General features: G+C 43.0%; 1 long non-coding RNA gene across 1 annotated transcript in view; it reads left to right on the top strand.

The window, feature by feature from the left end:
• LOC311520718 overlaps nt 1-16296 on the top strand; it is a 39954-nt gene that overhangs the window by 2782 nt on the left and 20876 nt on the right. The gene's annotated exons all lie outside the window — the stretch shown is intronic.

Here is a 16296-nt window from a genome sequence, read left to right as displayed (position 1 = left end):
CAGGCTTAACTAGATGACAGATAATCCAAACCTACCTTTTTTTTTTTTTGTTTCAGAAATATACTTGCCAAGTAGCTTTTAGGATCTCATTGCAGGACACTAGTTTTTATACTCAGAAATGTCATTTGCTTGAAAATGTTAGGGTTCGGGTTCCATTGCATACAATTTTCTAGATCCAACAATTGCCATATTTACCAGTACAAGTTAAAGTTAAGTTGCATGGCTTTTTTGAAGACCACTATGTGTTATACCAATAAAATAGAAACCAGCAAGATCTTATTAATGGGAAAAAGGCAAAATACCACATTTATTGTAAATACAGAAAGAATCGAAGTAAGCAGTTAGTTATAGCTATAACGTTCCATTCAATCTCATATTTATTCACACATTCATTCATACAAACACACACACACAGGTTCTGCAAGGTTGTTATCATAGTTACCAGCCTTAGAGTTGCTCATGCCAAGCAACTCGCCAGGTGGCCTGGACATGAGGAGGGAGCAGGGCCTTGTCTGATGCTCCTGGAAGTTGGTTTGCAGAATCAGACCCCAAAGTTCTCACTTTCTAGAGTCCATTTGTATAGGAATTTCTTCCTATGCCAGTCTATGGGAATTGCTTCATCATGCTGTTGCTGAATCAATCAGCAGATAGGACATTCCTGACGGCTCCGTGCTGCTAGATGTTATCTTGTTCTTTGGTTCTCTCATTCTTGAGGCTGGTGGGTGGATTCCAGTCTGCCCTCTAGGGGTCCTCTGGTTATTTCCACTTAATGCCTTCTTCAGCCGATGGACACTGGATTCTTAGGCTGGCACCTCTCTGATCATTCAGTTATTATCCACAGCAAGCATCCATCCACATACATCCTCTATCTCTATTTTAATCACAATTGTTAACACAACAAAAGGGCGGGCAGTCTCTGGGTGCTGTTTCTGTTGTTACAGAGTATTGCTTTGAGTCTCTCTCTCTGTGAATTGCTTTGAGAACAGACTCTGTCTTAGAATGTACTAACGCAATTAGCAGCTTGCAAGTTTCACGCACAGAGGGAGAGAAACAGTACCAAAAACCAAGAGACCTCTTAATGAGTAATACCCTGGAATTTAAACTATGGGGAATCAAACTCATTTGTGATTTTAATACAGAACTTCTTTAATATGATCCAACATATGAACACATTACCTGTGCTGAGATATGAGTGTAAACCATGGTGCTGGTAATCAGTCTTCAAAACTCAATGATTAGGGACCTGTCTACTAGAGAGAGTGTATCACATCCAGTCCTGCCAACTGCTGAATGTGATGAGCTCATGGAAGCTGAGGATATTGGTACCTTCCGGGGTCAGGTACAAAATTTATACTTAACCTACTTTTACTACTTCGTCTTTCTTGCTCTCCCCTTCTTTTTCCTCTGTCTTTATATCTTCCTTTCATTATTCTCCTTTTTCTTGATGACTAACATTACTTGCATTCATTCCTTCAGCCTGGGTAACCTAGACTGATTTACTGAAACATTCGTTTACTTAAGTCCAGTTAAACAAAGTACAGCATTGTGGTGCTGGGTGTCAGCCAGGGGGGAAGGCAAAGAAAGCAGTTAATCAACCTAGACATAGCAGCATGAGTGCAGCATATTGACACATATTAGATGCATCACAGAAAGCCAAGGAGAGATGTTTTCTAGTGGTAGTAGTTTGGAAATACTGACAAAAATCCCAGCGCCCATTCTCTGCCTTTAATAAGGCAAAATGCCTGTTGGGGGCTTATTCCTTCACCCATTTACTTCCCTGGTCCTTCTCGCAGGAACAGAGAGCAACAATACCCAAAGTCCAAAGGTGCAAACAATTCGATGTTTATTGGGGTGAACTTCCAGCAAGCATGATTCCAGTTTCCTTCCTTAGTATCCTCCTTCCCAGCTCTTACACCACAGAGCCTTACACCTGTGTCCCTGTTCCCATTCCTACCCTTAGCCAAACATGATTCCAACTTCCTTACTCCCATTCCCTGTTCCCATTTCCCCCTTTAGCAAAACATGATTCCAATTTTCTTACCCCCATTCCCTGTTCCCATCTCCCCCACCCACCCACACATCCACCCACACCCCTTAAGGTTAACCTGTCCCCCTTATTTTCAGGCTTGACTTGTTTTTTTCACCTCCCTTTCCTGGAGGGCCATAATATGAGTCTTCTAGTAGCTTGTTTGCTGACCAGATGTATTCGTTATTTGCAGCTTCTTTGTGCCCATCAGCTAGGTAATTTGCATTTACACACAGAGGCTTACTAGCTTGCTTCTGGATCCAAAGCTGTTAGCAGCTCAGACACTGTCTTAAAAGGGAAGCATTTTACTTCCACCAGAGTTCTGATTACTTTCATCTCCTGCTCCAAAACACACAGAGATCTGAAAAAGAAAGCACAACCTATTGTGGCTCCTTTTGGAGCCCTATTAGGATTTTAATTAAGTACCATGTTTTATTTGCATTTCTTTCACTCCTTCTCCAATATACACTGCACACGTCCTGGGAAAATGCACATTCCTTCCGTATAGTTTAACTTCCATACATTATATTAGCCATATTAATTTTACACAAGGTGTAACTGCCTCCCCCATGCCTACAGAGTTTTCATGCACACCCACCAAAGCAACAATCTAATCCCCCAGAGCCATCCCAAGGCTCAGTGTTCCCATCAATGCCCATACTGACTCCAAAGGGAGTTTTGCCTGACAAGTGACAGCGCAGAGGACTGTTGGATTTGACCTATTAAACTAAGGGTTCCAATATTCAATTTAGTTCAATAAAGTTGATTTTAATGGGAATATATAGGCCAATGGTTAGTTTCTATGGCCTAAAGTGTTTCTCCAGCTCCCTGATATTAAATAACCCATCTTGTTATAGTGTGTAAGGGAATTGCATACCTAGATGTTCCTGTTTTAAAGAAACAGTCTTCAGATTTTTTGTGGACAAATAAATTCTTTCAGAATAAAATTGTAGTGTTCCTCTAGTATCCACAAGGTGGTGAGCAATCTCTTCTGACATCTGGCTTTGGGCACAAGGGTTCTGATTAGCACTTGAAAGTTACTTTAGGGTAGAAGGAAAGATTTGTTTTTAAGAACTGCATATTTTTTAATTCTAGAAAGGATTGAGCACTAACTAATGTCTCATTTTGTGGTTCTACAGCTAGTAAAAGGAGCCATGGTCAAGGATATTCCTAGTTTTTATGGAGGCTTATACAAAATTTGAGGCTCCTTCTCCACCTTACACCAAGCCCTCAAACTTTGCACATACAATTTTCTGATTTAGTACCTGAAAGTTATGTTTATCTTTGTACAAATGAAAAATATATGACTAGAAAAACAACTCCCCCTCATTAGTATCTTTATTACAAGTCAGTTATTCCTCAAAGTAAGACTACTAGAATTGGGTGAAGAATTCACAGCAAATATTTTCTAATGAACAGCTTGATTCTCCCTTATTTATTTGTTCTTCAGAATTATTCACCAAATTTCATTGCATACTTTTTGCTCTACAGGTTGTGGGCAAGCCTGTTTCAGACTATCAGCATATCAGAACTGGAACTCCATCTTTTTCTCCATGTACGCTGCCACAGTGGGCAGACTGCAAGGATCCCAAAAAATAGATCTAATTTAGAGTTTTGTAGTGGTCATCATCACAATATTGTGGGAGGTATCTAGACATAGGTTGTGTGGACGTAGACAACTAAGTCTGGAAGGCTTTAGCACCCACTTAGGGATTGTGTTAATAAATAAAAGCCATGCTGTATTTTGAACTGAAGCTAATCTCACTTTATTAGAAGTGAATAAATTTAGTTATGGTACAACATTTCTCCTTAAAAGTGATATTCAGTGGCTTTTTTTAAACTCTAGTCCCCCCCCCCCCCCCAAAAAAGAATTAAAAGTTGTCTATGCCCCTGTATTAGCAGAATGAAGGCCAAGGTGGACTTCATGGAGTCTTCTGTTTTCCCTTTCCTTGGGGGGTTTAATTTGAGGTAGGAACACTGTTGTCTCTTTTGGTTATTGTCAGAAAGGTGTTAGCAAATAGGAAGATCATGCAGCATTTCCTACGGGTGGCTAGACTGAATTAGTTGCATTGGATATTTGTTCTATAGCGAGACCCGCAGGATCAAGAATGCCTGATCGCGGATTCTCTTTTGCTTTTACCTGTGCTTTGTGATGTGCATTTTCCAGAGTGCAACTATCTTGGTAGCTTAGATACAGAGATTCAGCAAGGACCCGAGCCATTAATGGCTTTTAATATCAGGACCGATACCTTGAAAATATTTCTTCTGAAATTGTGTCCCAGTATCTGGAAAAATAAGAGGAGGTCTTTTATTTTTAATTTCCTTGAGAGAAATGATACTCCAGCTTGGCTTACATAATACAGCCACATGCAGAGCTCCTCCAACTCAGATAGTACAGGAATGTTGTTACACCTGATTTGTCTCAGTGTGGAGACGTATGTTAAAGGTAATCAACTATTTCAGAGGAGACAGATGGGGCTGAAGACAAGACAACGTGCCACAGTTGTTCAGCTGTATTTAGGTTATAGAATGTTCTTTGTTGTAAAACATTTCTGATGGAAAATTAATTTTGTCTGCTCAGTCACTTGAGGACACTAGCCTTTTTTGTCAGTATTTCATGATTAGATTTCAGAGAGCTTGTATTAGTAAAGTGATGTCCTCTGAAAAAGTCAGAAGCCTGAATCAGCACTGTGTGACTCCAGTTTTATACTAGTGCAGCTCCATGGATTTCAGTGTCCAAGTGAACATTTCTCCATTTTTTATGAAATTTTAGATAATGCCAAGTCTACTTGTAAGACAGGATCATAGAGCTTGCCACAATGAGTCACCGCATCCACACCCCATTCATATCTTATCTTGTCTCCTGTCTGGCTATTGCCAATCCCTAACACTTCATACCCCCACCCCCCCACCGCCAGGCCCCTCTCCACTGCTTCCTGGGCGGCAGCCTCCGATGCTAAGAAGAAGATGACCTTCCCGTACATTTTGGAGGCTGCCACAATGGCCAAGGGCCCCAACACCCTCGCCAATGCCCGCACGTAGGTCTCCATGTGGGGTGAGGCGGGCACCAGGAGGCATCGGACACTGTGCTTCCTTGTCATGGTGGGAATGACGCCTCGGCCGCTATTGATGGAGGCAGAGGCGGTGAGCGGGAGAGATGACTAGGCGGCAGGCGGGGGGGCTGCTAGATTCCCAACCCTTTGAAGGGTCCAGCATGAGTACCTTGTGCTCTCAAAGGGAGGAGCAAAGTAGACAATCCCTCTTCCAAGGGTCCAGACAGCACAGGCACTTCAGCAGCTTTCCTAATCAATAGCCCCCCACTAGTGAGGGTAGGGAAGCTCTGTGTTCCAGCTCTGCTTCCTTCCAAGCGCACCCTCCATGAGGCTTGAATCCTCCCTTTCCAGGAGCTGGCCCTCTCCAGGTTTGACAGGCCTCAGGTGTACTGGGTGGGGTCTGACTGTGCCCAAAGGAGCTCTGTAACCCCTTCCTGATTGGGATGGAAATCTGTCCTGTCCCCACTCATCCACATGGAGAAAAACCCAGGTTAGGGGTTTTTAAGGATACAAGTTCCCTTACAGTGACTCCTGCAGAATAATGGGAGAGGGATGCACACAAATCTCATTGGCTATTTCTTAGCTTGATTTATGAGCAGTCAGGAGTTCCCACTTTTCCCCACAAGTGAAGTAACTCTCACTGGCATGCCGCATGGCAACTCTCGCCCCAGCTGCAGGCATTAGCTAAGACCTGACAATCTTGTAGCTGGAGACCAGACCAGGTCATGTGTGTTAATTTTGCTCAAAATAGGTATTGGTTTTATGAGAATGTATTTACTGTTTAGACTTTATGAAAGGCTTGTAAGTTGCTGTGTGCATTAATCTCACATCTATAGCTCATGTTATAAGGTAATATTTAAGTGTTTGCTTTGTAACTGTAAACCCCTCCAGTCAGGAGGCAAACATTACCAAACGTGAAATACTACAGGCGATGTTCTCTCCTGCCTAACAAAAGAAGGCCCCTAGACATCAGGCAAACTATTGTGAAGCATCAAAGAATAAAAGATTGTTGATTGCTTCACTGCACATGAACTCATCCCATTATTTTGAACTCCAAAATAAGTGAATAAAATCCTGGACAAGAATAAACTGCATTTTTTTTGCTGTTTAAATTCTGAAGGGCCAGAGACCTTAAACAAGCCAGAAATCCCCACAGGTTGCCTTCTGGGTCTGCCCTGAAAGACACTTTGAATTGACAGATCATTACAACTCTGTCACTGTTAGAATTTAGATGGTAACTCATTTGTGTGTATATGTTTTGCTTTAGGGGTGTCAAGCACTCAAAATCATGATTAATCACGTGATTAAAAAATTAATCACAATTAATCGTGCTGTTAAATAGAATATCATTTATTTAAATATTTTTTGATGTTTTCTACATTGTCCCATTGATTTCAATTACAACACAATACAAAGTGCACATTTTATTTATTACAAATATTAGCACTGTAAAAACAATATTTTTCAATTCACTTAAGTACTACAGTGAAATCTCTTTATCGTGAAAGTTGAACTTACAAATGTAGAATTATGTACAAAAAAACCTGCATTCAAAACAAACCCATGTAAAACTTTAGAGCCTACAAGTCCCTTAAACTTTCCAGTCTACCTTTCCACCCATACAAACTGAACTTAGTGATAACAGGTCACTTACACCAAAAATCACCCCACATCCAGGTTGCTTCCAGTCCCAAGAGAACAGCCACTTTCCCAGATGAACTGGTACCTTTGATCTAGTACCAAAGCCAACCTCTGTAGCCAGTCCTGTAATAAACTATCTAAACGCTTATTAACAGGGAAAAAGGAAAGAGTTATTTACAAGTTCAGCAAGCAAATGAGGGCTGTCAGTTAACTCATGCGATAAACTCAAAACAATTAATCGCGATTAAAAAAATAATCGAGATAAATCACTGTTCAGCAATAGAATGCCAATTAAAAATTAAATACTTTGGATGTTTTTCTATATTTTCAAATATCTATTTCAATTATACCACAGAATACAAAGTGTACAGTGCTCACTTTATTTTTGATTACAAATATTTTCATTGTAAATGATGTATGAGGTGAATTGAAAAATACTAAGTACTGGAGTGCAATCTCTTTATTCTGAAAGTGCAAGTTACAAATGTAGGTTGGTTTTTTTTTTTTTTTTTTTGGTTATATAACTGCACTCAAAAACAAACCAATGTAAAACTTTAGAGCCTACAAGTCCACTCAGTCCTACTTCTTGCTCAGCCAATCACTAAGAGAAACAAGTTTGCTTACATTTACGGGAGATAATGCTGCCTGCTTCTTATTTACAATGTCACCTGAAAGTGAGAACAGGCGTTCACATGGCACTTTTGTAGCCAGTGCTGCAAGGTATTTACATGACAGATGTGCTAAACAATCGTGTGCCTCTTCATGCTTCAGCCACCATTCCAGAGGACATGCTGATGACGCTCGTTAAAAAAAATAATGCGTTAATTAAATTTGTGACTGAACTCCTTGGGGGAGAAGTGCATGTCTCCTGATGTTTTACTCACATTCTGCCATATATTTCATGTTTCTCTTAGCGATTGGCTGATCAAGAAGTGGGACTGAGTGGACTTGTAGGCTCTAAAGTTTTACATTGGTTGGTTTTTTTTAATTGCAGTTAATTTTTTTGAGTTAATCACGTAAGTTAACTGACAATCCTCATTTGCTTGCTTAACTTGTAAATAACTCATTCCTTTTTCTCTGTTAATAAACCTTTAGATAGTTTATTACAGGACTGGCTACAGAGGTTGGCTTTGGTACTAGATCAAAGGTACCAGTTCATCTGGGAAAGTGGCTGTTCTCTTGGGACTGGAAGCAACCTGGATGTGGGGTGATTTTTGGTGTAAGTGACCTGTTATCACTAAGTTCAGTTTGTATGGGTGGAAAGGTAGACTGGAAAGTTTAAGGGGATAGTCTCTGGCTTCATGGTAAGACTGTTATAGTGACACAGGAGTTCACATGTGTTACTGGCTCAGTGAAATCTAATGCAACTTTAGCGCCCTTGTGGCCAAGATGGAGTTTGCTTTGCATGCAGCTGCGCTCCAGCTATAGGAATTATGATCCCTACGGACAGATTTCACGATGCATGACAGAAGGAGGCCATGACCGGGATGCATTGCAGTCCAGGGTCAAAGTGAAGGAGCTGCGGATCGCCTACCACAAGGCCACTCTGGTGCTGCGCCCACAAGCTGCCAGTTCTACAAAGAGCTGGACGAGATAATCTGAGGTGACCCCACCTCCACTGCAAAGACCACTGTGGATACTTCAGTGGCTTGCATGTCCAGTCGAGAGTGGACCGAGCCAGGAGGAGGAAATCTTGGATGAGGATGTGGAGTAGGAGGAGGACCCAGAAGTAGAGGATGACTCAGAGGTTAGAGATGCATGCAGCTAGGAGCTCTTTTCTACCCCGGAGGAGGCTAGCCAGTCACAGCAGTTGGATCTTGGCAGAGGGCAAACAGGAGAGGAGGCCCCTGGTAAGTGGATCTGATTTTGGGAATTGCTGAAGCGAGTTAATGGGGGCAGGAGGGTTGTAGAAAGCAGGCTTGTCTCCCACCTCATGCCTATTCTAAGCAGCGGAACAAGCTGTTGATTGACTCCCTTGCTTCATAGGAATCTCCCTCAGATCTCCAGGAAACTCTCTCAGGTTCTTCGGCAGAGCCGCTTTTTTCTTGCCCCATTAACGGTAACTTTCCTGCACCACTGTGCCATCACGGGGCGGGGAACAGGGGAGAGATCATTGCCGCACACAGGCGAGGCCACACAGAGGCTCCACACAGAGGCTAGGGCAGAAGCCGCAGGCTTGGAGAAAACCCTGCCTTGATTCCCTGCTCCCCCTCAGCAGCGAGATATCTTCCATAATAATCACATCCTGTGGAAAGTGTGGGGATAGGAATGATTATCAGGCCCCCCCATACTGTGCTGGCTCTCCCCAAGGACCACATGCCCAGTGTACAGCAGTGTCCGGGAAGGGTGATTTACTCTGCCCCTGCAGCTACTCACCATTTTGGGGGGTCTTGTGGCTCATGTGTGCTTGCCTGGGGTCAGCCAGTTAGTGACAGGTGTGAGAGTACTGGCTGTGTTTTAAATAACTGAATCAGTGCTGTCTGTGTTGCAAACAATACTGCTTCTGTAAAATGTTGCAGTTAAACTTCACAGAGATGACCTTGGGAGCCCAATCTCCCTCTTTGTAATCGACGGCTGAACAGAATTAGAAAGTGGTTAAGAAGAACTAAGGAGAACTTTCTGCATGAGCTTATGATGCACTCTGATGCCAAGAAACAGGAATTGAAGGAGTCGCGGGACAGCGAGAAGAGGGACCAAAAGGAGAATGTGGTGCACCAGAATGAAGCCACAGAGTGGCTCTTAATGGTTATGGAGCGCCAAGCAGACCAACTCCAGATGATACTGGTTCTTCAAACCGAGCAGCTCTGCGTCCACCCTCCCCAGCAGCCACTGTCGCAAAACTTTCCCATGTGCCTCCCAGAGACACTGCCAACACACTCTTATCAACCTCCTGGTTCCGGTCTATACCCACAGCATTCCACTCCTCCCCACCCCCCAAGTCCCCCGCCACCCACAATCCAGCACTACAGACTCCCACTACCCCGTGCACTCAACACCCATCTCTCTGCAGTTTGGGCCCTGCTGAAGTACAGTACCCGTTGCATTGAATTCCAAAGGAGAAGGTTGGATAGGACCCCTGGACATACACAAATGTTTAGGTGTCCCAGGACTGCTCCTCCCCCTGGGACATTCCCTTCCCCTATCCCCCTCACTGCTGCTGGGTTTTTTTGTTTGACTCTCTCTTCTGGTTGTTGTGTTTTAATAAAATAATTATGTTTTGAAAGCAATCTTTATTCTACTAACTGAAAGCAAAAAGAGCCCTGCAAAGTACCATACATTTATTGTAAATCCACATATTGCATCAATCACCTCCTAGCATCCCAAACACTGCACTCCTGAGCATAACAACAAATATTAGTGGCTTTCAGCTTCAATTTGCTGCCTCAAGGCATCCCTGATCCTTAAGAGGCCGTGCTGTGCCCCTCTAATAGCCCTGGCCTCTGACTGGTCAAACTCAGCCTCCAGGTGCTGAGCCTCTGTGGTCCAGCCCTGAGTGAAGCTTTCACCCTTCCCTTCACAAATATTATGGAGCATACAGCACGCAGCTATAATCATAGAAATATTGTCATCGGCCAGGTCCAGCTTTCCATACAAGCATTGCCAGTGGGCTTTTAAAGCTCCAAAAGCACACACAACAGTCATTCTGCACTTGCTCAGTCTGTTGTTGAACCGCTCCTTGCTGCTTTCAAGTTGCCCCGTATATGGCTTCATAAGACATGGAATTAGGGGCTAGGCAGGGTCTCCCAGGAGCACAGTGGGCATTTCAACTTCCCTTACGGTGATATTCTGGTCCAGGAAGAAAGTCCCTGCTTGCAGCTTCCTGAACAGGCCAGCGTTCCGAAAGATGCATGCGTCATGTACCTTTCTGGACCAGCCTGCGTTAATGTCTGTGAAATGCCACAAGCAACTTGAGAACCATTGAGACATACCCCTTCCGATTAATGTACGCAGGGCCTAGGTGGTCTGGTGCCAGAATTGGAATATGTGTGCCATCGATCGCCCCTCTGCAGTTAGGGAAGCCCATTTGTGCAAAGCTATCTACAATGTCACGCATGTTGCCCAGAGTCACGGTCTTTTGGAACAGGATGCGATTAATGGCCCTGCACACTTCCATCAACACGAGTCCAACAGTTGACTTTCCCACTCCATACTGGTTAGCGACCAATTGGTAGCAGTCTAGACTAGCCAGCTTCCACAGTGCAATCACCACGCACTTCTCCAATGGCAGGGCAGCTCTCATTCTTGTGTCCTGGCACCGCAGGGCTGGGACGAGCTCATCACACAGTCCCATGATTGGGGTTTTCCTCATCTGAAAGTTCTGCAGCCACTGCTCGTCATCCCAGACATACATCACAATGTGATCCCACCACTCAGTGCTTGTTTCCCGAGCCCAAAAGTGGTGGTCCACTGTGGTCAGCACCTCCAGGAATGCCACAAGTAATCTTGTGTCATAGCTACTAGGCATGGCGAGATCAATGTCTCACTCCTCTTGCCTTTGTAATTTAAGGAATAACTCCACTGCAACTCGTGGCATGTTGGTCAGAGCGAGCAGCACACTGGTCAGCAGTTCGGGATCCATTCCTGCATCCCAAAGAGGCAGGGGGCGCGGTACACAAACCATTGAAGGATGGTGCCAAATGCACACTGAAGCACAGGAATTGCTGGGATGCAAAGCAATGAATCACAGGTCATTGGGACAGGACCTAGGATGCCCTGCAACCCCCTCCACCTTCCCACAAGTCTTAGCGGCGGAAGAGAAAGAGGTGCTCTGTGGGATAGCTGCCTAGAGTGCACTGCTCCGAATAGCGCCGCAAGTGTGCACACGCTATTGCGCAGGCAGCTGAAAGTGTGAACACAGAACAGCAGTTTCCCTTCAGCGCTCTCTGAGCGGTGCTGTAACTGCCAGCACTGTAACTACCAGAGTAGATGTGCCCTAAGAGTCAGAATCTTGACTACTCCCACCTGCATGGAACTGAATAAAGGAAGCCCACACTTTGATTCATTGTGATTCTACAACTCAATGTTTGCAATTTCAGTTACATTGATAGTGATGGAATGAAGGTTCAGAGTATGGTGTTTATTCAAAGCTTATCTGAACATATACAAAAGTTTTAATATGATCTATCTACCCAAAAGTCACTCTGCCTGTAAGTCTTCAGTGACCCTGCTTTCTTTCTCTTTAATCATCTCTTCCACATCAGCAGCTTCAACAGGCTTTCCAGTGCCTTCAAGAACTTAAAGTAGATGTAAAATAGCCCTATATTTTGGGGTTCTGTACCAGAACACACAAGATTTCAATCACCTATCAGGAGCCAACAAGGGTTGCTAGCAGTGGCAATGAACCCTACAAAGAGATTTACAGGAGTGAGGGAGCTTACTGGAGGGACCTGCCAGAGATAGAATGGGCTGAGGGGAGTGTTTCTTAGTTGCATGGTGTCTTGGAGAGGAGCCAAGGAAAGTAGTGACGGGTGAAGGCTGGGAAACTTGGAGAAGATAATAGTGTGGAATAAAGTCTATCAGAAATCCTGCAGAAATGGCAGGTTAGGGAGAATTTATAGTGAAAGGAGAAACTGGAAAGTGGCTAGAAAAATTATAGAGGCATGTGAAGAAAACATTAAGAGTAGGGGGGAGCCAAGGCAGAGATTCTTCTTTGTGTAAAGGAAGCAGAATAATAGGGGGCCTGGAATCATTCATGGAGCGGTTATTTGTGGGGTGTGGAAAGTCAGGTAAATATAGGAGTTATTGATAAGGTAATCCAGAGCAAGGTTGTAGGAAGGGCTTGAATTCTGGGATTTTTTCAGTGGAGCAAGTCAGAATGAGGTCCTGATAACTTGGGAGGGTAACTACTGCTGATTAGCAGAAGGAAGTGAACAGAGTAGCATATCTAGACGTGTGACACCACTGATGGCAGTGGCATTTGAAGCATCATGTCAGTTAGTCCTGTTCTGATCAGTGTTGAATGACATGATGCCAGCAGCAGCCTGCAGCCCATCTATGCTAGCAATATTGGGAGCCCTAACACTTTGGAGCCAAACCACTGCTAGCAACAGTGAGAAATTTCCCTATTGTAGAGAAGAGAGGCAGGGCTTTGCATAGCAGTTGCCGTACTAGCTCAGATCCATGGTCCACCTTGTCTATTGTCCTGTCTCCAAAAATAGCAAGCACCAGATACTTCAGAAGAAGATCAAGAAAAAATGAAGGTTTCATCCTAATCCCTAATAGTTAAAGATTGATGTAAAACCTGAGGCATGAGGTTTCATATCCCTTCCAATATTCTGTTGGCATTAACTATAACAATTCTGGATAGTCTTGTTATCCATGTAAGTATCCAATCAATCTTTGGATCTTGGCTACAATGGTCTGATCCTGCAAACACATTTAACTTATTAAAACCACAGAGAAAAAATATATATTTTTTTGTTTTATTCTCTTATTAAAACCACAGAGAAAATGTCCTATATCGCCTTTGAACACAGACTTTTGTCATAATATACCATCATATAATATATTGACAAGCTCCTGAGTAGCTGTATTGAAGTGAATTGAACTACTCTCATATATTAAGTTACTCGCATGTGTGTTTGCAGGATGAGTGAATGCTGATCTGCCAAGTAACTTTATCAGGAATGTTCTGAAGGACTTTCCTTGGTAGTGACCTATGTTTAATTCACACACTTGGGTGTGGTGTTCTGTCCCATCTAGTGGCACCAAGACCACTGAGAGAGAGAGAGAGTTAAATGAGTCTGCTCTACAGCCTTAGCTAACAGCCAATTGGCTTTTAGCTTATGTGGTAGAGGCTCATGAACTAAGCTCCCAGAGGCCCCAGATTTGATCCTGCCCGCCAACGACCGGGGTGTGTCGGCATTACATATGCACCCTATGATTTCTATTTAAAAATATGACTGGTTACTCATACAGATCTAGCACTCACTCAGCATGAACAGGCTGATATTAACTTGGCAATGGTTCAGAATGTTCAGGAAACCCATTGGTTTTTATTTGCTCTCACTTGAAATGTTTCCTTTTGCTAATCCTTTGGCAGATATTTATATGAAAGCTAAAGTAAAAAGGGTGAAGAACTACTGATTAAGTACCTGTGTGGGAGAGGAAGAACTCAGAACTCACACTAAATCTATGTCTACATTTAAAACACTATAGCAGCACAGCTGCAGAACTCCATCTGCGCTGGGTAGTGCTTCAGTGTAGACATCCACTACAGCAGCTTGAGAGCGTTCTCTAGTTGCTATAGTTAATCCACCTCCCTTAGAGGGGGAAGCTAGGTCAACAGAATTCTATCAACCTAGCTAGCACTGCCTATACGGGCTGGATTTTTCATACACCTGAGTGATGTAGCTGGGTCGACTTAACTTTTCAGTGTAGACCTGCCCTAAGTAGCAGTTATTCTTGTGAGTGGTCTCATTGAATTCGGTGAGGCGACTCATAAGTAAATCTCAGCGTAAGATTGCAGAATTGGGCCTTAAGTATGAAGTGACTCAGCCCAATATGCCAGCTAGAAAGATCATGTGATTATGCATTAAAGAAGTGAAACCAGACACTTGCAGTTCTACTGATAAGAAAGGTCACAGTAGCTCATAGGATGACCTTCTCTGTGAACTGGGCCTAGAAATGACTTTTAGTTTAATCTTATGAGGGATTGTAAGGCTAAACTGCAGACCGAGTGATGGACAGGGACAGCAAACCACTAGAAAAAGAGGAAAGCAATGAAGACTATAATTAGGTATTTGTATTTGCTGTTCATGGCTTTGCTTGAATGACTCCTGCAGTGTGCTGAACTGTTGAACCATACTGGAAATGTGTTCCTGTCAGAATCTAAACATTGACCAAAAATGGAACAGCCTTCCAAAGCTTAAATTCTAATTAGCAAGGTCCCTAATGCAACTAGGACTTGAGAAGCCAAAATGGACATCTAGCTAACATAAAAACAGGAATGTATTCAACAATAGTACAAGTATCCATTTTTTGTACAGTTCTGTAATGAAATAGGATATTAGCTTCTATAGGTGTCATTTGAATCCCTTCATTGGGGGAGAATAAAGGAGAATAAACTGATTTTTTCAGTTCTTTACCTGATAATCTTTTAATGTCAGACAGGGTAGCTCCAAGAGGCTTATGCGGTCTTCTTAAATTACTTACTCTTTATTCCAAGAGGCAGCATGAATGCTGGAGCTGCTTGTCTGATGTGACAAACTATCAAGTAAAGAACTAAACAGACTGTTTTTTACCTCTCCTGTGGGTGGAGGAAGTGAAAGCTTGCTGAAACTACATCAAAGAACCTATGCCTTATTTCATTTATGAACAAAGGCTTCTTCTACATAGGAGGGAGTCCTGCTTGTGGTAACTGAGTGTTATTTTACTAACACCACCAGCTTGTTAGCTACACAAACACTCTTCTGGGATATGCCAGCCCTGACTTTACCTTGGCGGTTAACAATAGGTGCACCCCTGTCCTCAAGTTCTCTTGAAGCATTGGCCTGTGATGTCCAGCCCTGACACTGGCTTCTCACAGAAATCCCAGATCCTCTGCCCCCAAATGAGTAGTGTATCCCACTTAACCAGTTTTACCTTAAACCACTGCTCTTGTATAAAACACAAACACTTGTGAGCATTTATAATAAACCAAAAGAAGGTTTATTTAAGAGATTCCACTAGATGCAAGAAAGTTATAGAAACAGATGTTCATGGTTTATATTGTAACCAAGGGCCTACACTTACAGTTACCTTTATCATTTATGAAAGTATGTTTTCTCCCAAAGGTCAGTCTGCTGGAGAGCTAACTGACTTCACAGAAAGCAGGATCTAATCTTTCATGAAAAACACCCCCACTCAGAGGTGCTAGAACTAGAGGGTGCTGAGGGAGGGAGGGGAGTGCCACACCCCCTGGCTTAAAGTGGTTTCCATACAAGGTTTACAATTTGCTTGAATGGCTCTCAGCACCCCAACTATACACATTGTTCCAGCACTCCTGCCCCGCTCAACAAGACATCTCCTCAGTGAATGGACACAGAGTGCCTCTCCCCACCCTGTGCTGCATGAAAACACAGTCTTTTGTCTTTATTCATAGACAGGGCGATCCCCCATCTTATAATAATCCCTTTTTAAAAACAAACAAAAAACCTCTACATGGTTTGATTGTTTTCAGTTGTCTTGGATGGTTTTGTGTTGGCTGTTCTGACCAAAAAGGGATGACAACTCCCTCCTGTACGAATAGGTTGTCACTGAGTAATATTACTCCTGGGTGACTCCTTTTAACCTTATGGCCATAAAAGCATAAAACTTCAATAGTTACATTATTCCTTAAATATTATCTGTACATACTTCATGCTGTGATTATGATCAATAAGTCACAAGTTTTCAGTAGAGATCACCCTTTATAGATAAATTCCCTATAAACAAAAGTCTTTGATGTAGTGAGTTTGTCAGGTCTGAGACTAAAGAACAGGAGACACTTTGCCAAGAGGCCATTGTGTCAAAGGAGGATAAACCACAATTATCACAGCTTTGTTATGCCATCCACAATTCAATGCCTGCGTCTTACATTTTGCAGCAAGTACTCAA

Source organism: Lepidochelys olivacea, assembly GCF_965140295.1.
Source record: "Lepidochelys olivacea isolate rLepOli2 genome assembly, chromosome: 5".
In the NCBI taxonomy this organism is placed as follows: Eukaryota; Metazoa; Chordata; order Testudines; family Cheloniidae; genus Lepidochelys; species Lepidochelys olivacea.
The sequence above is the reverse complement of the archived record's forward strand: the minus strand, read 5'-3'. Positions and strand labels throughout refer to the sequence as shown.